Source organism: Carassius carassius, chromosome 8 (assembly GCF_963082965.1).
Source record: "Carassius carassius chromosome 8, fCarCar2.1, whole genome shotgun sequence".
NCBI classification, from domain to species: domain Eukaryota; kingdom Metazoa; phylum Chordata; class Actinopteri; order Cypriniformes; family Cyprinidae; genus Carassius; species Carassius carassius.
In genome coordinates, this window is record NC_081762.1 from 33,680,844 (window position 1) to 33,708,703 (window position 27,860).

The following is a 27,860-nucleotide window of genomic DNA, read 5'->3' on the forward strand; positions in this document are numbered from 1 at the left end:
GGGCCAGTTCTCCTCTGACCAGACGAAACCAGTAGTTCAATTCCAGGCTGCAGCAAAGTCAGATTGTGCAGAAGAATCATCTGTTTCCTGTGGTCTTGTCCTGGTGCTCCTCTGAGACAAGGTCTTTACAGGGGATCTGTATCTGGGGCTCTAGTTGTCCTGGTCTCCGCTGTCTTTCAGGGATGTAGAGGTCCTTTCTAGGTGCTAATCCAGCATCTGGTCTGGATACGTAGTGGATCCGGGTGACTGCAGTGACCCTCTGATCAGGACACAGACTGGATCTGGTGGCCACGGTGACCTCGGAACAAGAGAGAAACAGACAAATATTAGCTTAGATGCCATTCTTCTAATGATGTAGCAAGTACATAGGGTGTTATGGGAAGTGTTTTCGGTTCCGGTTTACCTAATTAATGCAGCCTAAAAATCCTTTAACGGATTTGGATAATAAAAGCATATTAGTATGTTATGTGTATGCCAGGTTAAAGAGATGGGTCTTTAATCTAGATTTAAACTGCAAGAGTGTGTCTGGCGCCAAATAGGAAAAGGATCTGCCGCCCGCAGTTGATTTTGATATTCTAGGTATTATCAAATTGCCTGAGTTTTGAGAACGTAGCGGACGTAGAGGATTATAATGTAAAAGGAGCTCATTCAAATACTGAGGTGCTAAACCATTCAGGGCTTAATAAGTAATAAGCAATATTTTAAAATCTATACGATGCTTGATAGGGACCAGTGCAGTGTTGACAGGACCGGGCTAATATGGTCATACTTCCTGGTTCTAGTAAGAACTCTTGCTGATGCATTTTGGACTAGCTGTAGTTTGTTTACTAAGCGTGCAGAACAACCACCCAATAAAGCATTACAATAATCTAACCTTGAGGTCATGGATTAACATTTCTGCATTTGACATTGAGAGCATAGGCCGTAATTTATATATATTTTTGAGATGGAAAAATGCAGTTTTACAAATGCTAGAAACGTGGCTTTCTAAGGAAAGATTGCGATCAAATAGCACACCTAGGTTCCTAACTGATGACGAAGAATTGACAGAGCAACCATCAAGTCTTAGACAGTGTTCTAGGTTATTACAAGCGGAGTTTTTAGGTCCTATCCGACCGTATAACCTCATAATCGAGATTCCCTACTTGTCGTGCGACCTCAAACGGCCCCTGCCACTTTTCCCGGTGCAAATTTGCATAGCTTAGCGCCCCTGTTGTATAGACGGCTCTGTTTGTCCTGGGCTTGTAACAAATTCTCCCTTGACACCCGCCCCAAAGTGTGGAGTTTTGTTCTCAAGTCCAATTTCATTTGTGCTCAAGTCCAATTTCATTTTTGCTTTGAGACGGTCCCTCCTCCCAAGTTTCCCTCAGGACATCCAGCACCCCGCGGGGCTGTCGTCCGTAGAGAAGCTCAAAGGGGGAAAACCCCGTGGAGGCTTGTGGGACCTCTCGCATGGCGAACAACAGGGGCTCTAACTGCCTATCCCAATTTTTGGCATATTCCCGGACGAACTTACGAACCATTGATTTAAGCATGCGATTAAAGCGTTCGACCAGGCCGTCAGTCTGTGGGTGATAGACGCTGGTCCGAATCGATTTAACGCCCAACAATTCGTAAAGCTCGCGTAACGTACGTGACATAAACGCCGTGCCTTGATCGGTGAGGATTTCTTTCGGAACCCCCACCCGGGAGATTAAACAAAACAGGGTGTCCGAAACACTCTTAGCGGAAACACTGCGGAGGGCCACTGCTTCAGGATATCGTGTTGCATAATCGACTATGACTAATGCAAAGCGATGTCCCCATGCCGATCGCTCTAATGGCCCAATGAGGTCCATACCAATTCTCTCGAAGGGGACCTGCATTAACGGAAGAGGGCGCAAAGGCGCTTTTGGGGTGGCCGGTGGGTTTACCAACTGGCATTCAGGACAAGACGCGCACCACCTGCGCACATTCTCGTGAATGCCCGGCCAAAAAAATCGGGTCATGAGATGATTTAGAGTGGCAGCCTGACCTAAGTGACCCGCCATTGGATTAGAATGAGCCGCCTGGAAAAGCATTTCCCTGCGGCTCCTTGGAACTAACAACTGGGTTGTATCATCTTTTGTCTGAGCGTCTTGGGTCACTCGATACAACCGGTCTTTTAAAATGGCAAAATACAGGAAGGTGAGCGGTTGGGTAGGATGGAGAAGCTGGCCATCGATGGTACGGACCTGCTGGAATGCATGTTTCAATGTCTCGTCTCGAGACTGCTCCAGGGGAAAATCATCCCGCTCCGAGAGACCCCCACTCTCAACTCCACGCGTTTCCCCTGAAGCAGGACTCGGCGATCCCGGCTCAGTTTCTCCCACCTGCACCCGCGCCCCCAAACCGTGCCTTATTTCCCCAAGAGGCATCCGGCATAATGACCCCAATAGATCCACGAAGGCAGGCCAATTTGTACCCAAAATTATCGGATGCCGGAGGTGCGGACTAACTGCCACCTCAACGCTATGCTTTTGACCCCGAAATTGGATGACGACAGGCCTTACTGGGTATTCCCTTATATCCCCGTGCACACACCGCACCTTAACCACGGGGCTTGTATCCAATGCCCCCGGTTGAATCAGGCTTTGATGGATCGAGGTTTGGTTACATCCTGAATCCACCAAGGCCGGATAAAAACCCCCTTGATACTCACAGGTATTTGGTATTCGCCAGCCTGACCGGGGGTGACCTGCGGGGCGTCCGGGTTCCGGATCATTGTCCCCACGTCCATCATTGGACACCTGTCCACAAAATGGTCCGGATCCCCGCAACGCCAGCAGGCCAGCCCAGACCTTCCCCCTGCCCCAGCGACGGGGATTGGGCTGAACGATTGGCGTGGAGAGAGCGGAGAAACGGAGGAGCTGTCCCCTCCAGCGGTCATTAGTCCCGCCCCCCTGGGCGGGGCTCTGGAACCCGCGAAAGACCTCTGGTCAGTCGGGCGGGACTCGAGGAGGGCCGGGTGGCCGGGACCTAGGGCGAGGAGGGGGGGGGGGGGGGGGGGGGGGGGGGGGGGGAGTTAGAGGGTAGGGTGGTCCTCCACCAGGTGGATGGTTGAGTCCAGCGACGTGGGGCAGTGGCACTGGACCCACTCGGCCGTCTTCTTGGGTAGCCGAGCGATGAACTGCTCCAGCATCACCAGGTCGATGACATGCTCCACGTCACTTCCCTCGGCCAGTAGCCACTTGCGGCAGGAGTCCCGGAGCTGTTGGGCCATGGCGAAGAGCCGACCGGGTTCGCCCAAGTCTAGGGACCGGAAGTGCTGGCGATGTTGCTCGGGCGACCGGCCGACCCGCTGGATGATGGCCCTCTTCAGGTCGTCGAAGACAAGGAGGTTCGCCACCGGGAGTTGTTGCGCGGCCATCTGGGCTTCGCCGGAGAGCAGGGGGATGAGGCGCACCGGCCAATGCTCGCGGGGCCACCCGCACGCCTCCGCCGACTTCTGGAACAGCTCCAGGAATGCCTCCGAATCGTCCTGGGGCCCCATCTTGTGCATCGGCAGATGCATGGGCGCGGCCCGGCGGCCTTGGCGCGAACCTCCCGATCGATCCAGCTCCGGAACCTCTCGCAGTCCTCCTGCTGGGCCTGGACGATGGCTTGGAAGCGCCTCTCCTGGTCGGTCCTCAAGTCCAGCAGGGCCTGGTGTTGTTCGCGGTGCAGGACCGCGAGGGAGGCGATGATGTCGGCAAGCGGCGTGGAGGACGGGCTTTGCATGGCGGCTGCGGTCCTTCTTCCTTCTCTGGTTTCGGCACCAGTGTAGAGGAGTTCAGGGGTTGAAAGGAAGAGGACGAGGGGTCGGCTTTAATGCTGACAGTTTTATTTACAATACCAAACAAAGACGGTGCCTCTCGCACCATAAACAGAAAAAATCTGGCAATTTGGTTCTGGCGTTCACGCTCGTCAGCAGCGGGTCTCTCTCTCTCTACACCTGCTTCTCCTGGCGTTAAATACTCTCTCCACGCCAATTACTGAAACAAGAGACAGATGTTGATTATTTCCGTTCAGCCCGGTCACTCACCGTTCGTCTCCCAATTCTCTCTCCCGCTGCAGACTTCGCTAAACCACGCCTCCGCCTCCACAAGATGATTTAATAAGTTTATACAATTCTTCCTCTCCTATAGTAGAGAATGAGTGGAACTGTTCCTCAGGGGGTCTATAGTGCACTGTCTGATGCGATACTGTAGCTGACGGCTGAATGGTTACAATTTTATCTCTAATAGTATCGATTTTAGAAGTAAAGTAGTTCATAAAGTCATTACTGCTGTGATGTTGGAAAATGTCAACACTTGTTGAGGCTTTATTTTTCATTAATTTAGCCACTGTGTTGAATAAATACCTGGGGTTATGTTTGTTTTCTTTCTAAAAGAGAAGAAATGTAATCGGATCTAGCAGTTTTTAATGCTTTTTCTGTAGGATAGGTTACTTTCTCGCCAAGCAATACGAAATACCTGTAGTTTTGTTTTCCTCCAGCTGCGCTCCATTAGTTAAGTAAAGTGTGCATTTACATTCCATCTCCATTATCACGAAACCCAAAACACACAACAAAAGCAGCTCTGATCATGGTGGCCTCCATTCACCAGTAGTTGATGTATTTAAATTTTTAACAAATATGGGACATAATAAGGAACTCTCAAAATATTTGTACTGCAGTGTATGCCTGCCTGCGGATAAAAAGTTATTCTGAAATAATCACATTTGTTTTGCTTAACCCATTTATGTAAAATTATTCTAAAAATAATTTTAATGTCATACAATTTTTTATTTATTTTTTGTAAATTGTACCATTTACTATACTGTACTGACTGCACAGGTTTTTAGAAACTATAAAATGACAAACAAATCGCATGAACTCTGAAAGCAAAACTGAACGTCTATGAAACTTCAGTCAATAAAGCATTTTTTTTAAAACACTGGCACTTAAATGTTTGAACTAAACTTTTATTGCAACCATTATATAGCCTATGAATAAATGAAAATGCATATTATTTCAAAATTTTGAATTTGTTCTTTAATAATAATGTCCAAGTTTAAGAATATGCTGGAAGTTATTTTATTTTTATTTTTTTATTTTATTGCTTATTAACAGCATTAACTTACATTAGTGAAAGACATCGTCTTCCTTCAGGTAGATTGAATATTGGGCTCATGATCAAAAAGTTGTATCCATTCGGCCAAACTAATTTAGCAAAATCCAAAGTGGTGAAGGCAAGTGCCACTAGCACTAGTTCCGCTCGCTGTGAATTTTGCAGAGGACTTTGTTTGGTCTTAAAGCCTTCCTCAAATGGCTACGTTCACAAATAAGACAAGGATTTTTGCAAAAAGAATGATTAGTTATCAACTGAGAATTTGGTTGTCATAGTTATTTCATATGTCTGCAAATACAGGACAAACTGCATTACATAGCTTTATATGGTAAGCTTCTTTGATGCTTTAAATATGGGATGATTTAGTTTTATACTGAACAGTTGGAAACCCTATCATTTACCTGCAGGCTGCACTCTGTGAGTGGGGCTGCGAGAAAATAATAAATAAAACACAGTGGGGCTGCTGTGAGTGCAAGCATCCTAAGGACAGCATCCATAGGCTATTTCAACCCAGTGGCATGACAACACCGGCTATGTTGCTGACTTAATGGACTATTATTAATACTGGAGTTTGGATTCCCCAGGGTTCTGTTCGCCTTTCTGGTCTGCTTTGCTGTTATCATCGTCTGGCTGTTCTGGACTGTGAGTTTTGGATTGCCTGGTTGGGTCTGTCTGTACCTCACCTGACCTTCTCACCTGTCTGACTTTGATTCTCAACCAAAAATTTGGTTTTCAGCTACTGGACTCGGACACTTGTCTGTGTGACCGTTTTTCTGTCTCCCCCTAGTTCAGAGCTGGTCTGGGGCTGTTTGTCTCATACTGTGTTTATTATTGTGCTTCAATACATAAGAGATTCTCTGCTTATTGGTTCATCCTTAGAAAAAAGAGGATTGTGCAGAATCTTTGCAATCAAGAATTTTACAGGACATTTCAGAGTTTTATGTTTTGTTTGTGTATGTGTTTGTGTAATTTTCTTAAGTACTTTATGGTGCTTTTCCACTGCATGGTACGACTCGGCTCAGTACAGCTCAGTACAGTACGGCATGGCACGGCTTGACTTGGCTTGGTTTGCATTTCCACTGCAATTTAGTCTTGCTTTAGAGTGGGCGAGATTATTCATATGTTGTTATTGTTGCACCGGTTCTACTGCTGTGACTTGTGAAAACGTTTTCATTCCACGTCACCCCATCAAGCTATCGCTGAAACCTCTCCTCTGCTATCAATGAGAGGAATGTCTTTACTTCCTCAACAGATAATGAAACAGCTATTTTTTGGTTATTAAAAAAGGTGCGCCCATTCAAAACAGTTGTGTTCGCTACCGAAGTGGTGCTAAAAAAAGTACCAAGTGCTAGGTATGTGGAAGATTTTTATTAATAAGATTTTAATGAATCAAGTATAATCAATGTGAATCTAGCCATTTTTGTCGCTAGTTATTATTCCATTATAATCCCATGGGTTAAGTATAGAAAGGAATTTGTCTACGTGGCCAGATTGTACAGACTAGATGAGAAACATCTGGTCAGACATACAGAAAGGGCCTTTCTTTATTCAAAAACAAGTAGCGGCCCCTTCTCCCTAGGGAGGTATCAAAATTGTAAGCATAAGGAAAAGTCTGACTATTTGGAACGCCCTGTATACGGTATATAATGACATGGCAACGAGCAATCGGGAGATGTTCTCACAGAGAACATCTCGGCTTCGTTTCTCTCTGAAATAAAGTCTTTCTTCTGGAAACAAAACCCTGAGACTGTGTGATTCCTCAGATCCATGGCAGATGAAAATACACTACACTAGGTTCTGTACCCAGTAGAAAACCACCCAAAAGTGAACCGTACCAAACTGTACCATGCTGTAGCATTCAGTGGAAAAGTGACAGAACAGAAACAGAATGCATCTGCTTAGTGGATTAAACACTGTACCTATAATAATATGATGCTTCAATCAAATACGCATGGTTCAGAAGTGTCTTATCCATAAATCCAGCACCCACAGGTGTTCTATAAGGTTTTTTATGAATGCATGCAATTTACTATTATATCCTTATGCCGTGAACATAACATTGTGGGTGGTAATTACAGAAACTGATGAATCAATCATCATAATTTTGATAAGCACATGGTATGCACATATAGGAAGAGGAAAACTAAGAAACTACCTGTAAGTGACCATGAAAATCTTTAATAAATATATAAAGTCACTACAAAATAAGACGTGCCCACCTGTAGCTACACCACTGATTTTAATATTGATGTAGATAATGAAATAGAGTTCATAAATATATAAAAATGTAACTTTTGATTAGTAATATGCATTGCGAAGAACTTCATTTGGACAACTTTAACGGGTTTATCTGATGCTTTTTTAAAGAGCATTATTTTGTGTATTTAGTGTAACAGAATATGGTGACATGCTTTAATAATAATAAAAAAAACATTAATGTAGGTCAAGTCAAGTCAAATCACCTTTATTTATATAGCGCTTTAAACAAAATACATTGCGTCAAAGCAACTGAACAACATTCATTAGGAAAACAGTGTGTCAACAATGCAAAATGATAGTTAAAGGCAGTTCATCATTGAATTCAGTGATGTCATCTCTGTTTAGTTAAATAGTGTCTGTGCATTTATTTGCAATCAAGTCAACGATATCGCTGTAGATGAAGTGACCCCAACTAAGCAAGCCAAAGGCGACAGCGGCAAGGAATTGAAACTCCATCTGTGACAGAATGGAGAAAAAAACCTTGGGAGAAACCAGGCTCAGTTGGGGGGCCAGTTCTCCTCTGACCAGACGAAACCAGTAGTTCAATTCCAGGCTGCAGCAAAGTCAGATTGTGCAGAAGAATCATCTGTTTCCTGTGGTGTTGTCCTGGTGGTCCTCTGAGACAAGGTCTTTACAGGGGATCTGTATCTGGGGCTCTGCCAGATGCCATTCTTCTAATGATGTAGCAAGTACATAGGGTGTTATGGGAAGTGTTTCCGGTTCCGGTTTACCTAATTAATGCAGCCTAAAAATCCTTTAACGGATTTGGATTTTAAAAGCATATTAGTATGTTATGTGTAAACCAGGTTAAAGAGATGGGTCTTTAATCTAGATTTAAACTGCAAGAGTGTGTCTACCTCCCGAACAATGTAAGCTAGGTTATTCCAGAGTTTAGGCGCCAAATAGGAAAAGGATCTGCCGCCCGCAGTTGATTTTGATATTCTAGGTATTATCAAATTGCCTGAGTTTTGAGAACGTAGCAGACGTAGAGGATTATAATGTAAAAGGAGCTCATTCAAATACTGATGTGCTAAACCATTCAGGGCTTTATAAGTAATAAGCAATATTTTAAAATCTATACGATGTTTGATAGGGAGCCAGTGCAGTGTTGACAGGACCGGGCTAATATGGTCAAACTTCCTGGTTCTAGTAAGAACTCTTGCTGCTGCATTTTGGACTAGCTGTAGTTTGTTTATTAAGCGTGCAGAACAACCACCCAATAAAGCATTACAATAATCTAACCTTGAGGTCATAAATGCATGGATTAACATTTCTGCATTTGACATTGAGAGCATAGGCCATAATTTAGATATATTTTTGAGATGGAAAAATGCAGTTTTACAAATGCTAGAAACGTGGCTTTCTAAGGGAAGATTGCGATCAAATAGCACACCTAGGTTCCTAACTGATGCCGAAGAATTGACAGAGCAACCATCAAGTCTTAGACAGTGTTCTAGGTTATTACTAGCGGAGTTTTTAGGTCCTATATTTAACACCTCTGTTTTTTCAGAATTTAACAGTAAGAAATTACTTGTCATCCAGTTTTTTATATCGACTATGCATTCCATTCGTTTTTCAAATTGGTGTGTTTCACCGGGCCGTTAAGAAATATAGAGATGAGTATCATCAGCATAACAGGGAAAGCTAACACCATATTTCCTGATTATATCTCCCAAGGGTAACATATAAAGCGTGAAGAGTAGCGGCCCTAGTATTGAGCCTTGAGGTACTCCATACTGCACTTGTGATCGATATGATACATCTTCATTCACTGCTACGAACTGTTGGCGGTCATATAAGTACGATTTAAACCATGCTAATGCACTTCCACTGATGCCAACAAAGTGTTCAAGTCTATGCAAAAGAATGTTGTGGTCAATTGTGTCAAATGCAGCACTAAGATCCAATAAAACTAATAGAGAAATACACCCACGATCAGATGATAAGAGCAGATCATTTGTAACTCTAAGAAGAGCAGTCTCAGTACTATGATACGGTCTAAATCCTGACTGGAAATCCTCACATATACCATTTTTCTCTAAGAAGGAATTTAATTTTGAGGATGCCACCTTTTCTAGTTTCTTGGACAGAAAAGGGAGATTCGAGATTGGTCTATAATTAACTAGTTATTTGGGGTCAAGTTGTGTTTTTTTGATGAGAGGCTTAATAACAGCCAGTTTGAAGGTTTTGGGGACATATCCTAATGACAATGAGGAATTAATAATAGTCAGAAGAGGATCTATGACTTCTGGAAGCACCTCTTTTAGGAGCTTAGATGGTATAGGGTCTAACATACATGTTGTTGGTTTAGATGATTTAACAAGTTTATACAATTCTTCCTCTCCTATAGCAGAGAAAGAGTGGAACTGTTCCTCTGGGGGTCTATAGTGCACTGTCTGATGTGATACTGTAGCTGATGGCTGAATGGTTGCAATTTTATCTCTAATAGTATCGATTTTAGAAGTAAAGTAGTTCATAAAGTCATTACTGCTGTGGTGTTGGGAAATGTCAACACTTGTTGAGGCTTTATTTTTCGTTAATTTAGCCACTGTATTGAATAAATACCTGGGGTTATGTTTGTTTTCTTCTAAAAGAGAAGAAAAGTAATCGGATCTAGCAGTTTTTAATGCTTTTCTGTAGGATAGGTTACTTTCCCGCCAAGCAATACGAAATACCTCTAGTTTGGTTTTCCTCCAGCTGCGCTCCATTTTTCGGGCTGCTCTCTTTAGGGTGCGAGTATGCTCATTATACCATGGTGTCAAACTGTTTTCCTTAACCTTCCTTGAGCGTAAAGGAGCAACTTTATTTAAAGTGCTAAAAAAGAGAGAGTCCATAGTTTCTGTTCCATCATCAAGTTGTTCTGAGGTTTTGGATATGCTAAGGAATTTGTATACATCATGAAGATAACTTAAAAAGCACTTTTTTGTGGTAGAAGTGATGGTTCTTCGATACTTGTAACAAGAAGTAGAATTTACAATTTTGGCTATATGAAGTTGCACAGAACTAAATAATGATCTGAGATATCATCACTTGGCTGAATAATTTCAACACTATCAACATCAATTCCATGTGACAGTATTAAATCTAGAGTATGATTTCAACAATGAGTAGGTCCTGAAACGTGTTGTGTAACACCAATAGAGTTCAGAATGTCTATAAATGCTGATCCCAATGCATCTTTTTCATTATCAACATGGATATTAAAATAACCAACTATTAAAACTTTATCTGCGGCCAGAACTAACTCGGATGTAAAATCACCAAACTCTTTAATAAAGTCTGTATGGTGCCCTGGTGGCCTGTATACAGTAGCCAGTACAAACATAACAGGGGATTTATCATTAACATTTGTTTCTCTGGATAATGTTATATGAAGCACCATTACTTCAAATGAGTTATACTTGAAGCCTGCCCTCTGAAAAATCCTGAAAACGTTGCCTTTTAGACACGGCTCATGTTTATAACAGTAATCTTGGGGGGTGGACTCATTTAAAATAATGTAATCATCAGGTTTTAGCCAGGTTTCTGTCAAACAGAGTACATCTATATTATGATCAGTGATCATATTATTTACAAAAAGTGTTTTTGTAGAAAGGGATCTGATATTCAATAAGCCAAACTTTATCATTTGTTTATCCATATTGCTTCTGTTTTTTATTTGTTGAACCTCAATTAAATTGTTAATCTTAACTTGGTTTGGACGTTTTTTGTATTTTCTAGTTCAGGGAACAGACACAGTCTCTATAGTGTGATATCTAGATGAAAAAGTCTCTATGTGCTGAGAATTAACTGACCTCTGTGACGGGAGGCAGCTAGCAGACGGTCGGTTTAGCCAGTCTGTCTGCTTCCTGACCTGGGCCCCAGTTAGTCAAGTATAAACTCTAAGACTATTTGCCATATTTCTAGAGAGAAGAGTGGCGCCACCTCGGGAGGTATGAAGACCCTCTCTTTTCAACAGGTCAGGTCTGCCCCAAAAGCTCGTCCAATTGTCTATGAAACCTATGTGAACCAGGTGTGTCGGTCAGAACACGCAGAGCAGAGCATCAGTTTCAATATGTTTTATAATCATAAAGTATGATGATTAACATTAGTGAGGGAGACAGCCTTTACATAAACTGCAGTTGTTAAATGTCAATACTGTAATATGAGCTTGGTCACGATGAGAGGTTTGGGTATTTTGTTCAGTCAACGGGCTGCTGTATAATACTCAGATTAGATGAATATTCTTAGCTCTGTTCAATCTCTGTAATGGCAGCATCCGAGAACATCGAGATGATGAAGCTGAATCAAGTGCAAGTTATATACTTCCAGAAGGGAATCAAATGTACAGGCTATCCACTGTGTGATCTTTACTGCAGTTGGTTTGACTCACGACAGGCTGAATGATTATCAAAGGATGAGAGCTTGATGTATTGTAGATATGTGCTGGAGATATGCATACAAGTTTGTGGATGTGTGTGGTTTATTCCTACAAACACAAAGAACAGGAATCTAACATCAGTAATTAACATAATAAACTAATATATTGACATACATTATAGGCTGCTCCCCTCAGGCTGTAATACAATAGTAGAAACACTGAATATAACAACACATTCACTGATATCTACATGATCTATAATATGGGTGTTAACATTGTAACTTCAACTGCAATCATAACTACCTCAGACGCAGCACATCTCGTGCAATAACTGCGTCACAACTAACAAACAACTATAAACCAAACAACAGTGTAAAACGATCGGTACTCACTCCTACAGGACGCACACGGCACAAATACAGTCAAGCTGAGGCTGATAAATGATAATGAACGTTTCTGGCACTCGTTATGCAGAGAGATCGATCGCTAAATGTCACAGACACAGACTGTCAATTGGTTCATACTGACGTCTGCACGTATGCGCGCACACGTACCGATACGTGATGCGCGTATTTCAAAATCAAAGTCCTCAACAGATTCAATGCAGCAGCACTCTGTTGCTCTCTTTATCGCCTTTTGCACAGCCGCCCCCAAATTGTGAGCAATTTGTCTCTGTAAAAGGCTAAGTTGAATCTGTTGCACCTGGAGTGCATCGTTTATCCACTTCAGAGTCAGGTATGGTTGGAAGAGTAATCAGCCGAGCAACTGGTCTGGTATAAACCTTATCCTTGACTTGGATATCTGCAGACCTCACGTGACCATCTGCACTACAATGTACTGCAACTACTCTACCAATGGGCCAGAGTGCTCTGGGGAACTGTGGGTCTATCAACAGAACTACTGAGCCCACTGCCAGATCCTCTGGGGCTCCATGCCATTTCTGCCTGTGCTGCAAGGTTGGCAAATAACTCCGAATGAACCTGGCCCAGAAGTGATCCGCTATAACTTGGCAATGTCGCCATCTTCGTCTGCTCAGTCCTTCACTCTTAGGATACACTACTTGAGGCAGTGCCCCATCTGGCCGCCCCATGAGGAGAACATTTGGGGTGATAGCATCCAAGTCAACAACATCAGACGAGGTGTAACCCAGCGGCTTCGAATTTAAGATAGCCTCAACTTTGAGTAGAACAGTGTGCAGTACCTCTTCAGAGATTGGCTGAACTCCTATGACTGTTTACAAAGCTGCCTTGACAGACTTGATTTCCCGCTCCCACGTACCCCAAAAATGAGGTGCGGCAGGAGGATTGAAATGGAAGTCAATCTTCTGTTTGGCAAGAAGTTGTCTGAGATCTGAGGACATACTGCGGAAGCATTCACTGAGCTCCTTCTCGCCTACTCTAAAATTCGTACCCTGGTCTGAGTAGAGCTCCGCTGGAGTCCCTCGGCGGGCAATGAATCTTCTGAGACTCATCAGAAAGGAGTCGGCATCCATCCCGTGTGTGAGGTCCAAGTGCACTGCTCGGGTGGTGAGGCACTTATAACCGTAAACGGGCTACTGGTAAATCAGACATCTTCGGGATTGATGGCCTGGACTTCCATCTCCTGGACTCTTGACATTGATGCTGAACCCTCTTAATCGCTTCTCTACCTCGGAAGATCCAGAAGTGACGCCGTATTTCTGCGAAGACCCGCTCTGTTCCTGGGTGACACAAACGTGCATCATAATCCTGGATAAGCAGCTTAGTTGTCCAATATGAAGGGTCCAAAAGAATGGGATGTTTGAACGCTGGGTCCAGCAACTCTGCACGTCGGAGTCTACCTCCTACTCGAATCACTCCCTCCACCGGGTCTAGCTCTGGGGAGAGGGTAAGGAGCCGGCTACTCCGACATACCATCCTTCCAGCTTTGAGACGACTCAGCTCCTCTGCAAAGCACTCTGATTGACTTCTACGGAAAACCGTCAACTCTGCTTGCCGATAGTCCTCTGCAGACAAGGGCTTCTTCAGGCCAGCCGCCCCATGAGCCTCCTCTGCTACTGCTTCTACCAGAGCTTTCCAAGATGAGAATGACTGGCCTAGAGTGGCTTCTTTTCCATCCACACTGCATACCACTCCACATGAAATTGGCTTCCTGTATTCTGAGGTATCAAGTCCTGACACCTCTCCCGGCGAGGATGGCCATAACAGATTAGTTAGGGCTAACTTCAGACGAGAGAACTCCATCGGGTCATTACGGATGAAAAGGGGAATCTTCGGCGGAGGCCCCCGGTACTCCCCTACCAGAGTCACTGACCCAGGGGAGAAATGTGTACTTCGAGTAGGGTATGACTGATTCATGCCAGGTCGGACTCCACTCCTCCGTGCAGAGCCCACATCTGAATAATAAACAGGGGGTGGATGTGAAACAGTAGAATATGTTGCTGGCCTCGGAGTAAAAACCTTGGCATTGTACTGATCAAACCCTCCCCTAGTCTGGGAAGGGCCTACTACTCTCGGGGTGGAGTGAGAATGAGTGGGAGTCAAGATATTAGAGGCCACACTATCTTTCATGAGCTGCAACTCGCTCATCATCCGATCCAAGACATTGATCACTCGCATTTCTTCACCAACTGCACACATCGGAGGGTAATCTGTTGTAGGCCACGGCGGGGGAGGTAACTCTTCATTAGGCTCCTCTGCCTCTGAAGCCTGAAAGTCATCCGATATAGCAAGGGGTGGCATGGGCCATCTCTCTCTGGACTGATCTCGCTGTACTGCTAATGGCGCTCTGGCTGAGGCTGTCATTTTACCCTCTCTAGTATCATGATGTGAAACTGAATCATACCGCATACTCTCACTCAGTAACCTGCTCTGTGGTACTCCCTCCGCTCTGTTAGGCATAGGGGTGTAAGACTGTCTGGAAGTGTCTAGGAAGCTCTCCTCGAAGCTTAAAGAGTTATCATCTGGAGGCGGGTAAAGCTCATTCCATGTCACATGAGATTGTGAGCTTTGGCTTTCTCTTGGTGTGGGCGGTGCCACTGAACTCTGTCTCTGGTAATGCATAGCACTGACCTCATAGTCTTTCAAATAAGAGGGCTGTCTGATTAAACGCTTAGGCCGGGTGGACATGGCCTCTGTCACGATGAGAGGTTTGGGTATTTTGTTCAGTCAACGGGCTGCTGTATAATACTCAGATTAGATGAATATTCTTAGCTCTGTTCAATCTCTGTAATGGCAGCATCTGAGACGATCGAGATGATGAAGCTGAATCAAGTGCAAGTTATATACTTCCAGAAGGGAATCAAATGTACAGGCTATCCACTGTGTGATCTTTTGCTGCAGTTGGTTTGACTCACGACAGGCTGAATGATTATCAAAGGATGAGAGCTTGATGTATTGTAGATATGTGCTGGACATATGCATACAAGTTTGTGGATGTGTGTGGTTTATTCCTACAAACACAAAGAACAGGAATCTAACATCAGTAATTACAAGGGCGTAACTTTGGGTCTACCATTGGGGGGGTTAAACTCGCGGCATATTTATTTATTTATTAATTTATTGTATTATTTTCTTGTGTAAAAGGTAACATGCTAATTTGCATAATTTAATTATGCAATCCCCCCCAAAACGGGTGACTGTATTGGAGCAAGCAGCAGTTACAATTCAGTGACATTGGTTCTACACAGTCCCTGGCACCCTCTGGCTTTACCTCATAGGACACTGGCAAACGAACATCTAGCCAGCCAACTCCAGTCAACAAAACAAATCATCAGCTAACTCAGTGTTTCTCAAACTTTTCTGCCATTCCCCACTTCAGAGGTAGGAAAGGGTTCCGAGCCCCACCTGTCCCCAATCACCCCAACAAAATGTTAATAAACTAGGCTTTAAGTTTAACTGTTAAAATGTATTTTATTAACATCACATTTTAAAAACTTAACATCAAATAACAGCATTAAAAAATTTCAAATAAAGAAAATGAAAGTGCAATTATATTATCACTTTGCATGAAATAAGACTCAAAATTAGATTAAAAAATAATAATAATTGTGTTTGCATTTAGCTTCTGATAACATCAATACAAGTGTGGACTAACATTAACCTAGTTGTGCTTTGATTCATTTTGACACTTTGCAAAATCCATGCAAAAAGAACAACAAAAAAACAAACAAACAAAAAAAATAAAAATAATCTCAAATTGAACCAGAGGTGGTAAATTCCTAATAATGTACGTATTTTTTTAGGTATTTTAATAAGATAGATACCTAAAATACGTTGCGCATACAGCTCAAGTAATGCGATCGTTATAAAGGTGTTTGAACAACAAAACACATCCACTTGCACATATTTGACAATCGGAAAATCAGATATATCCTGCTATAGCTAACACATTTGTGAAATTTTGAATAAAAAAGGAAATAAAAGCAGATCATCAGTCATTCAGCACTATTGTGGCTACGGTGTGACAAGCAATGAATGGCGCGTCTCCATGGGAACCATAAAGCGATACTACGATCAATAACGGTAGCCTTGAAATACTTTTAAACTTACGTGTGAAGAGGTTAAGTAACGTCAAGGCTTACATTTAAATGTGTCTTTGTTTTGAGTGTATGGTCAATAAATAACGGAATTTAAAAGATGGGCACAAAACCTGTTTGTCATGTTTCTATTCCCCACACTTTGAGAAACGCTGAGCTAACTTAACAGCTAACTTAAGGGTACCTCCGTTTGGTCTGGATTTTTCGTTTTTCTTTTTTTTTTCTTTTTTCTTTTTTTTTGGCTGGTGTCGACAAACAATAAAAAATCGTTGTCTGGCTGCCTTTCAGTGTCCTTTTCATCTTTCCGTCAGCTTTCTCCAACCATTCATCCCATCGACTGCGCAAAATAGTGAACAAACTTGGTACAGAAAGCGGGTTGGGTAATACCAGAGACTTTGGTAATACCAAATCGGTGCGGTGGGCGGGGGGTACATTACAGATTATTTAAAATATGATACTATCTTTCTTGCTGGCAAATGAAATTAATAAAGAAAATGAACAAAAGTATTCATTCTGAATATTTCATATCTATTTTAATCTGAATGATGTGATGATATTGGGGAGGTTATATTAGCTGGATCTGATTTTTGGGGGGGTCATGACCCCCGTAACCCCCGTGCAAATTACGCGCATGAGTAATTAACATAATAAACTAACATATTGACATACATTATAGGCTGCTCCCCTCAGGCTGTAATACAATAGTAGAAACACTGAATATAACAACACATTCACTGATATCTACATGATCTATAATATGGGTGTTAACATTGTAACTTCAACTGCAATCATAACTACCTCAGACGCAGCACATCTCGTGCAATAACTGCGTCACAACTAACAAACAACTATAAACCAAACAACAGTGTAAAACGATTGTTACTCACTCCTACAGGACGCACACGGCACAAACACAGTCAAGCTGAGGCTGATAAATGATAATGAACGTTTCAGAATCAGAAATCAGAATCAGAAAGAGCTTTATTGCCAAGTATGCTTGCGCATACAAGGAATTTGTTTTAGTGACATAAGCTTCCAGTAAACAGACACACAACAACACACAGAAAAAAAAAAAAAAAAAAAAAAAAAAAAAAATTACGGGAGAATTACAAATTGGCAAATAAATAAGTGTATAAACAATTGTGCTATAAATGATAATGGAATAGGAATGAGTGAGATGCAGGAATGTTCTAGGATGGAGGGGTAACAAATAAATATAAGGATATTGCACATTTTTGCATAAGCATAAGTTTAAGTGGGAAACATTTAACTGTTCATGAGGTAGATTGCCTGGGGGAAGAAACTATTCTTGTGCCTTGCTGTTCTTGTATTTGCGGCTCTGAGGCGCCGGCCAGATGGCAAAAGTTCAAAGATGGGGTGACTTGGATGTGAGGGATCCAGAGTGATTTTCTGAGTCCTTTTCCTCACTCTGGATGTGTACAGTTCTTGGAGGGTGGGCAGGGGAGCACCAATAATCCTTTCAGCAGTCCGAACAGTTCTCTGTAGACTTCTGATATCTGATTTTGTAGCTGAACCAAACCAGACAGTAATTGAAGTACACAGGACTGACTCAATGACGGCTGAGTAGAACTGTTTCAGCAGCTCCTGTGGCAGGTTAAACTTCCTCAGCTGGCGAAGGAAGTACAACCTTTGTTGGGCTTTTTTCACAATGGAGCCAATGTGATTGTCCCACTTCAGGTCCTGAGAGATGGTGGTTCCCAGGAATCTGAATGACTCCACTGCAGCCACAGTGCTGTTCATGATGGTGAGTGGGGAAAGTGCAGGGGGGTTTCTCCTAAAGTCCACAGTCATCTCCACTGTTTTGAGCGTGTTCAGCTCCAGGTTGTTAAGACTGCACCAGACAGCCAGCTGCTCAACCTCCTGTCTGTAAGCAGACTCGACACCGTCCTGGATGAGGCCGATGACTGTAGTGTCGTCTGCAAACTTCAGGAGCTTGACAGAGGGGTCTTTAGAGGTGCAGTCGTTGGTGTACAGGGAGAAGAGCAGAGGGGAGAGAACACATCCCTGAGGGGCACCAGTGTTGGTGGAGCAGCTGTTTGACATGAATTTCCCCAGTCTCACTAACTGTTGCCTATCTGTCAGAAAGCTGGTGATCCACTGACAGATAGAGCTAGGAACAGAGAGCTGGGTCAGTTTGGTCTGGAGGGTTGTTGGGATGATGGTGTTGAAAGCCGAACTAAAGTCCACAAACAGGATCCTCACATAAGTCCCTGTTTTGTCCAGATGTTGCAGGATGAAGTGCAATGCCATGTTGATTGCATCATCCACGGACCTGTTTGCTCGGTACGCAAACTGCAGGGGGTCCAGTAAGGGTCCAGTGATGTCCTTCAGATAAGCCAGAACCAGTTTTTCAAACGACTTCATGACGACAGACGTTAGAGCCACAGGTCTGTAGTCGTTAAGTCCTGTTATCTTGGGTTTCTTTGGAATGGGGATTATGGTGGAGCGTTTGAAGCAGGAAGGCACTTCACACAACTCCAGAGATCTGTTGAAGATCTGTGAAAAGATGGGGGCCAGCTGGTCAGCACAGATTTTCAGACAGGCTGGTGTAACGCCATCTGGGCCTGGTGCTTTTCTTCTTTTGTTTTTCTTGAAGACCTGGCGCACATCATCTTCACAGATTTGAAGAGCAGGAGGTATGGAGAGGGGGATTGCAGGAGGTGTTAATGGTTGTGTAGGGAGATGGTCAGAGTGGGTGTTGGGGGTTTCAAATCTACAATAAAACGCATTCAGGTCGTTAGCAAGTCGTTGATTAGCCTCAGTGCAAGGGGATGGTGTCTTGTAGTTTGTGATGGCTCTCAGTCCTCTCCAAATTGAAGTAGAGTCGTTGGAAGTAAACTGGTCTTCCAACTTTTTAGCATAGGTCTTTTTAGCCGCTCTAATCTCTTTGTTCAGTGTGTTCCTGGCCTGATTGTACAAGACCCTGTCCCCATTTCTGTAGGCATCCTCTTTGGCCTGACGAAGGTGTCTGAGTTTTACTGTAAACCATGGCTTATCATTGTTGAATGTTAAATAAGTCCTGGTAGTTTCTGGCACTCGTTATGCAGAGAGACCGATCGCTAAATGTCACAGACACAGACTGTCAATTGGTTCATACTGACGTCTGCACGTATGCACGCACACGTACCGATACGTGATGCGCGTATTTCAAAATCAAAGTCCTCAACAGATTCAATGCAGCAGCACTCTGTTGCTCTCTTTATCGCCTTTTGCACACTATGTTATTCTGTGGGCACCACTTAGACATCCAGCCATTGAGTGATGACAATCTGCTATGCATCTCATCACCACTGTAAGCAGGGAGGGGACCAGAGCATATTACAGTGTCTGACATCGTGCTTGCAAGTTCACACACCTCTTTAATGTTATTTTTAGTGATCTCCGACTGGCGAAGTTGAACATCATTAGCGCCGGCATGAATAACAATCTTACTGTATTTACGTTTAGCATTAGCCAGCACTTTTAAATTTGCCAAGATGTCAGGCACTCTGGCTCCCGGTAAACATTTGACTATGGTGGCTGGTGTCTCTATATTCACGTTCCGTACAATAGAATCACCAATAACTAGAGCACTTTCATCAGGTTTCTCAGTGGGTGCATCACTGAGTGGGGAGAACCTGTTTAATGTTTTGATCGGAACAGAAGAGCGGTGTTTCGACCCATGACTACGCTGCCTCACCGTCACCCAGTTGCCCTGCTGCAGGGGCTCTGTTTCCGGAACCGAACAATGTACAGGAATCCCTGAGCTAGACGCATCCAAAGCCGTATCTAGAGCCCTAACATTCTTACTGTCCTCAATTAAAGTTTGGATGCGTGTCTCTAATTCTGAAAGCTTCTCTGTCAGCCTAACTATTTCCCTGCATTTATCACATGTGAATCCCTCATCAGCGACAGAGATAGATAAACTGTACATGTGGCAAGAGGTGCAAATAACAATAGCAGGAGAAGCCATTACTCACCGTGTTTGATGAAATATTCTTACTGCGGTTGTTTGATGAACTTGTGAAAAACTGGAGCGAGAGAGAGGAGAGGAGAAAAGAAAACTGCTAATGACAAGTTAACGAGTGCTAACGATTTGCAGGTGTACTGCACTCACGGATATAAAATAAAAATGAACGATTCAAATCTGATAAGATTGATCGATAATATCAGAAATATGGTGTGAATTAAGTTATATTTTACCACTTTAAAAAACAGAGAGTGATAGTAAGATAGAGATTCTAGAGAAAAAAATAAAATAAAAACAGCTACACGGAGCTACGATTAGCTACAGAAGGCCAACAGGAAGTAGAGAAAACACTTTCCAACCAAAACCCTTTCCAAGGTCCTCTATGCCCTGCCTCTCTCAAATTCTTTGTTTTCTACAAAGTCCCTCCTTCTGACAAGCGCAGTCTGCTCTGATTGGCCAACTGACCCAGTGCATTGTGACAGCCCGAACACCGCAAGTGAGTATGACACCGGAAGCATCTTTCAAAATAAATGTAAAGATAATTAATAATGCCCTTAGTTTTACCATCAGTTCAAGCCCGAAAGAGTGGTGTGACAGACACAGTGATGAAGCTTGTATGTGTTTGCAGTACATAAGCCACGGACGGTTAAGACAACTGACTCCACTGTGATGTGAGTGACCAGATTGTCGTAGCAAAGTCAGAATCACCCCTCTCCTAGGTTCACAAAACGGTCGTCCATAAAATGCGTTGCTGTCTGTTGTAAGTAATCTTAAAGATCCCTAAATGCATCTACTTTCGGAAGGACAAATAAAGTTGTGGCGAGGGGGGCGTGGTTTGGCAGAGTCTGTAACGGGAGAGAGACGATGGAGCAGAGCGAGGCGTAAGTAGGTCAAGTGCAAATAACGAACACGTGTGTTTGATTTCAGTAATTGGCGTGGAGAGACCGGATATAAGCCGGAGAGACACAAGCTGGGACCTCGTGACGACGCTCGGGAGTGACAACGACCAGAAGTCTGAGTTATTTGAGTAATATTGTGCAAAGGGCACACTGATCGTGCTTGAGGCGCAGTATTGTTTTATTATTGGAAATAAAAACGAGCGTCCCAGCAACAAGCCGACCCCTGTCTTCTTCCTTCCTGTTCATAACTGTGTCGAACCTTATCACACTGGTGCCCAAACCTGGGAAGGAGGAAGATCACTGCCGCCATGCAGTCCCCGTCAGGCACACCATTTGCGGACATCATCCAGTCGCTCGCGGGTCTTATCAGCACATGCTGGCGATCAAGGAGGAGCAGGACAAACGTCCCAGCATGAAGACCGCGAGCTGTTCCGGAGCTGGATAGACCGGGAGGTCCGGGCCATCCCCTCGTCCAAGGACAGTACATCTCCTCTGCTGCTCAACAAAATGGGGCCTCAGGACGATCCGGAGGCCTTCCTGGATCTCCTTGAGAAATCGGCAGAGGCTCGAGGAAGGCCCCCCGGGGACTAGCCCATGCGACTCATCCCTCTTCTGTCAGGAGAAGCGCAGGTAGCCGCCCACCAACTGCCAGTCCAAAACCTCCTGGTCTACCGGGACCTCAAGCGTGTCATCCTCCAGCGGGTCAGTCGGACCCCGGAGCAACATCGCCAGAGGTTCAGGACCCTGACCCTGGAAGAGTCTGGCCAGCCCTTCGTAAGGGCAAAGCAGCTCCGGGACTCCTGCCGCAAGTGGTTGATGGCCGACAGTAGCGACGTTGAGGATGTGATCGATCACGTGGTGCTGGAGCAGTTCGTGGCCAAGCTGCCAAGAAAGACGGCGCAGTGGGTCCAGTGCCACCGCCCGACGTCTCTGAACCAGGCCATCCAGCTGGTGGAGGACCAAATGGTGGCGTGTTCAGGGGTCGCAATCCCTTACCATCGGCATCTCTCTCTCTCTCCCTTCCCCTCCCCTCTCTCTCTCCAAACCTGTCCCTCTTCCTAGGTCCCGTGGAGGGCTTCCGCCGAAGCCAGCGCCCAGGTGGAGGACGGGTTATGCAGCCGAGCCAGCAGCGGCACCCCGGGCTCCTCCCAGGGGAGGGATTTCGCCCACGGGACTCTTCACACAACCCATACCCTCTCCACTCTCTCCACGCCAATCACTTGACCCACTTCCTGCTGCCGGGACGGCGGTAAAGTCTGGGCCGGTCTGTTGGCGCTGCAGGGACCAAGGACATTTCATTGATAGATGTCCATTGATGGAGGTGGGGACATTGATCCGCGCCCCGATGCGCCACAGGCTGCCCTCGATCAAGCTGGCCTATACCAAATACCAGTGAGTATCAAGGGGGGTACATATCAGGCTTTGGTGGATTCAGGATGTAACCAATCCTCCATCCATCAAAGTCTGATCCATCCGAGGGCATTGGATAATAGCCGCATGGTTAAGGTTCGGTGTGTACACGGGGAAGTGGTGAATTATCCTATTTTGCCTGTGGATATTCAATTCAGGGAAGAAAAGCATAGAATAGAGGTGGCAGTTAATCCGCAGCTCCGGCATCCAATAATTTTGGGTACTAATTGGCCCTCGTTTAATAAATTATTGGAATATTTATGTGCGGATTTCTCTTGGGGGAAAAGAGAGAAGGTTAGAGTAGCGGTTGCGCAGTTGGGAGAGGCTGAACCGGAACCTCCGGAGCCTGTCTCAGGGGAACAGACTGCTCTGGAGCGGAACATCCTTCCTGAGCGCGATGATTTTCCCCTGGAACAGTCCCGGGATAAAACGCTGAAAAACGCCTTTGATCAGGTTCGTTCTATTGACGGGCAGCTTCTTCACCCTGATCAACCGCTCTCCTATCCTTATTTTTCAATTTTAAAAGATAAGTTGTATCGGGTGACCCACGACGCCCAGACAAAACAAGATACAACCCAGTTACTGATACCTAGAAGCCGTTGGGAAATGCTTTTCCAGGCGGCTCATTGTAATCCAATGGCCGGGCTTTTAGGGCAAACGGCTACACTAAACCATCTCATGGCCCGTTTCTTTTGGCCGGGCATTCACGAGAATGTGCACAGATGGTGAACGTCTTGTCGTGAATGTCAGTTGGTGAATCCACCGGCCACCCCAAAAGCACCATTGTGCCCCTTAACTTTAATGCAGGTCCCCTTCGAACAAATTGGTATGGACCTCATCAGGCCATTAGAGCGGTCAGCGCGAGGACATCGCTTTGCATTAGTTCTGGTGGACTATGCAATGCGATATCCTGAATCAGTGCCTCTCCGCACTATTTCTGCTAAAAGTGTTGCGAGCGCACTGTTTCAATTAATCTCCCGGGTGGGGATTCCGAAGGAGATCCTCACCGATCAGGGCACGGTGTTTATGTCACGTACTATTCGCGAGCTCTACGAGTTATTGGGCATTAAATCGATTCGAACAAGTGTCTATCACCCACAGACAGATGGGCTGGTGTGGAAGATTATTACTAGTAAGATTTTAATTAATCAAGTATATAATCAATGTGAATCTAGCCATTTTTGTTGCTAGCTATTACTCCATTATAAACTTATAGGTAATAGAAAGCTACGTGCTGGAATGTACAAAACTGATGAGAAACATATGGTCAGACATACATACAGGGCCTTTCTTTAGAATAAATCAAGCAGGGGGCCTCTCCTCTCTAGGGAGGTATTAAAATTGTAATCATAAGGAAAAGTTTGACTATGTGGAACCGCCCCATACAGTGTATATAAGGAGATACCAAATAACATTCGGGAGATCTCCTTGCAAGGACTCTCACTTTATTTTCTTTAAAATAATGTCTTTTCTTCTGAGAGAAAAATCCCTTACTGAGTGTGATTCTTCGGAGAACCGGCAGACGACACCACAGATTTGGCACCCCAGATGGGACTGGAAAAGAGCAACAGAGTGGACAACCGCTTTTGAGCTGACCGATGATCAACACAACCGGGTGGCCACCATAAAATAAGGTAAGCATTTTTGCTTATAAAATTTGTTTGTGTTGGTTGAGGTCAGTTCTGAGTGGTAAGGACACTTAAAATCTGCTCTTCCAAATTTAGAAAAATAATAGGATATCTAAATTGAAAAAGGGGTTTTACTCCAGAAGAAATAACTGCATGCACATATTTGGTTTATTAATAGGAAAGCCTTGGAAGGTAACCTTGATTTAAAACAAAGATGGTGTAGGCAGAAAGACATTGTATGCAATGGTCTGTGTTTATTGGAGAACTGGGCTTAGGAAGGACAGTAATAAATGGAGAAGCAAATTAGTTAAGGAATCTCGAGGAAAAGCCCCACGGATACCGCTTTGAGAAAGTATAAAGTGAAAGGTCTCAAAGGTCAGAATATGTGGGCCCTTAAGGACGCTCTAGGAAGAGCGGTGTTTTGTTGTGTGGATGTAACTGTGTCCGGACGAATGAATGTGTGAACGATGATGAATGTATGAACAAATAAATTCCGTATTGGGTGGGTAAAAGTTGCGCACCATTCTTGGAACGTCACTTCAGGGTGGCTGGGTGGAGTTGGACGCAACTAGTATCCACTTGAGAGGGATGAATATTTGATGAGCCTTGATAATAAAAGGACAAATAATGACTGATTATCCCTTAGATAAAGGGAAAAAGTATGCACGAATAAGCACTCTGGCTCAATAAAGAGTGTAGAAAGTGTGAATGAGTTTAGGAAAATAGTATCAATAAAGTTTGAATCAAGATCTATAATAGGTTTTTGCATTTGGGATGTTTGTGTGAAAGGGGGGAAAATTGTTTGAGCCCAGTGCAGTGGGAGTGGGAGCAAGGGATGAAGTGTCTACATTAAAGTTGTATTACATGGGTGGACAAAAAAGGAAAGAGAAGTAAAAAATAAAGAATTATTGTTAGAAATTGTTATCTAAAAAGTGATAATAAAATAGAGCAAATAAAATAGACAGTCAAATAATATAAAAAAGGTGTAAATGTATCAGACAAAATAAAAAACTAAATTCAAAGAAGTATGACACACAGTAAAGAATAAAAAGTAGGGTGAAATTGGTAAAAAAAATAGTTAAATTAAGTGAAAGTAAAAGAAGAGATTGTAACCAAGTTACTATATAAAACTAAAAAGTTGATTTTTGATGGTAATAATATAAATAAAGATATGGCAGCCACACCAGTGGAAATAATTGGATTAAAATATCCACTGTGTAAAGAGCAAATAAACAAAATCTAAAAAAAATGGCAGAAGAGAACAAAAAATATGATGACAAAATGGCCAAAGGAAGGGACATTTGATGTGGCATTGTGTGAGGAAATGGAAACTCTGATAAAAAAACTATAAAACTAAAAGCATCAATATGAAAAGAGAAACAAAGAGGGAAAAGAGAAAGAAGTAATTGCCCTGTTTAAAAAGGAAGGTGAGGATATGTTGAAGAGTATAAAACAGGCTAGGAAAATCCTGAAGGGGGCAGAGAAAGATAACATGAGAAAAGAAAAGTTATTTTCAGAGCCTCCCCCCTATTTGCCAGTACAAGGAAAGTTCCCAATACTCAAGGGAACAGTGGAAGTAACAGGAGAACTAGAGTTAGAAGGGCAGATAGAGATGGATGATAGAGAGGAACAAGCTGTAAAAACACAGAGGCAACCCAGAAAGGAAATTGCAGAAAGTTTGCATCTTGATTGTTACAGGCAAGCATGTACAGCATTAGAAAAAATGAAAGCTAATCAGGAAGATAAAACCTGGTTTGAGGAAGGATTAGGAAAAAAGAGGAGGAAAGATAGTGATATTGTAGCACAAGTACAAGCTATGGAAGAAGAAATGGAAGAGAAAATTAGAGAATCAGGGAAAAAGATACAAGAGGTAAATAAGTTGGAGAGAGGAAAGAGTAAGTTGTTCTATGGTAGTGAGGATGAGAATCAGGCAGAGGAGTTACTTGATAACGGTAAATGGGAACAGGGCAGAGAAAAAGGGACACTTAGACCACTGGCCGCATAGCTCCCAATTTTAATCAAGGGTGAGCAGGGAGAGTATGTCCCCTGGGCTTCACAGGACCTAGAGGGGCTTGTCACTCGCCTTCCTGATATTCATGAGGGGGCGGGTAAATTTATTAGGATGTTTGAGGAGGAAAAAATGGGAAAGCTATTGTCAGTAGGTGATGTTAAAGCTCTGCTGGCTAAAATTATTGGAGGGACAAAGATGGATGAAATTCTTCTTATAACGACTCTAAACAGAGCAGTGAACTCTCATAATATGGATGGGATTGTTTTTGATGCATTCCGCCCAGCAGTATGGCAGGCATTGTGTGCGGAGTATCCAATCAGACTGAATCCTAAATCACTGAAGGGAGAAGAGGTGGGGGACACAGAGAATCCAACCACATATGTTCAGAAACAGCTGAAAAGGTGGAAACAAGAAACTGAGGGGGATCCCGAGGGAGACCCATTAATGGCAACATTGTTTAGACAAGCTGTGATTGATGCTATGCCGGTTTACCGGTCGGTTTAACTTCTAAAACACACAAAGAGTTTTGTGACCATGTGTCTCATGCAGCGGAACAACACAGAAAAAATGAACAAAAACTCAAAAGTCAAGAGAAAGAGTTACGACGTAAACTAACTCAATTACAGCTTGAAGAACTCACAAAGAAAAATAAGAAAAATATTCAAGCTTCAATAACAAATGCAGCAGCCGAACAAATGACTATAGTGCCTCCAGTAATTGCTCCACAACCAACTCTTCAGTCAAGCCCACTTACAGCAGTCCCTCCAAATGAACACTTGAACTCTGTGCCCATAATAAATGTTTATACCCAACAGCCAGGACAAATGGGATGGAGAAAAAAACCCATACAGCAAGGCCAAAGAGGCAGAGGCAGAGGCAGGCCTCCAGGTCTGTGCTGGGGCTGTGGACAGCCCGGGCACAATAAAGCTGACTGTCCAACTCGTCAATGGCCACAGCAACCTCAAGGTGGAAGGGAGGTGAGCTGGCAACAGCCTAACCAGGGTCCAGTGCAGGGTCCAGTAAACCCTTGGGGAGGTCCCAATCCAGGCTATTAGGGGTGCCCAGAGAATCCTAAAGGGGAGAGTCAGCTTCCAATTTTATCAACAAAAGCTGATCAAGAGCCTATTATGCAGATTAAAATAGAGGGAAAAGATACTCCGATGATGATTGATACGGGCGCAAATCTAACTTGCATTAATTTGAAATATGCTTCACATCTCCCCTTGTCTGGAAAATTTGCAAAGACGATAGGATTCTCGGGAAAAATGCAATTGATTCCCATAACAGCTCCAGTGTGTCTACAAACAAAAGATCAAAGTATAACAATGCCCATTCTGGTATCAAATCAAACTCCTATTAATTTGTTAGGAAGAGATGCATTATGTAAATTAGGACTACAAATTTGGTGTTCTCCAGAAGGGATATATATTGATGCAATAGGAACAGAAACACAAATGATGGTTGCAGAGCCAAAAGCAAATGTTTATTGGATAGGACAGATAGAACCAGATGTGAGACAGACAGTCAATAAATGGGGAAAGTTTATTGAAGCACAGATACCTGAAGCACAGCTATCAAAGTCTGAATTTCATTGCACAATGATGTATGATCAAGAAAGGGATGAAAATATAAAACAGAAATGGCAAAAAGAAACAAAAGGACAGCGGATTGAGATAGTCTCCCAGTACATCATCATAGG

The 27,860-nt window shown here is 43.6% G+C and overlaps 1 long non-coding RNA gene across 1 annotated transcript; it reads left to right on the forward strand.

Moving 5' to 3' along the window:
- The first annotated feature begins 6,636 nt into the window (after window positions 1-6,636).
- LOC132144817 (uncharacterized) lies at window positions 6,637-24,616 on the forward strand. Its single transcript, XR_009434414.1, has 2 exons — window positions 6,637-6,691; window positions 23,855-24,616. It is a non-coding gene; the product is annotated as an uncharacterized LOC132144817 (long non-coding RNA).
- Window positions 24,617-27,860: the final 3,244 nt, after the last annotated feature.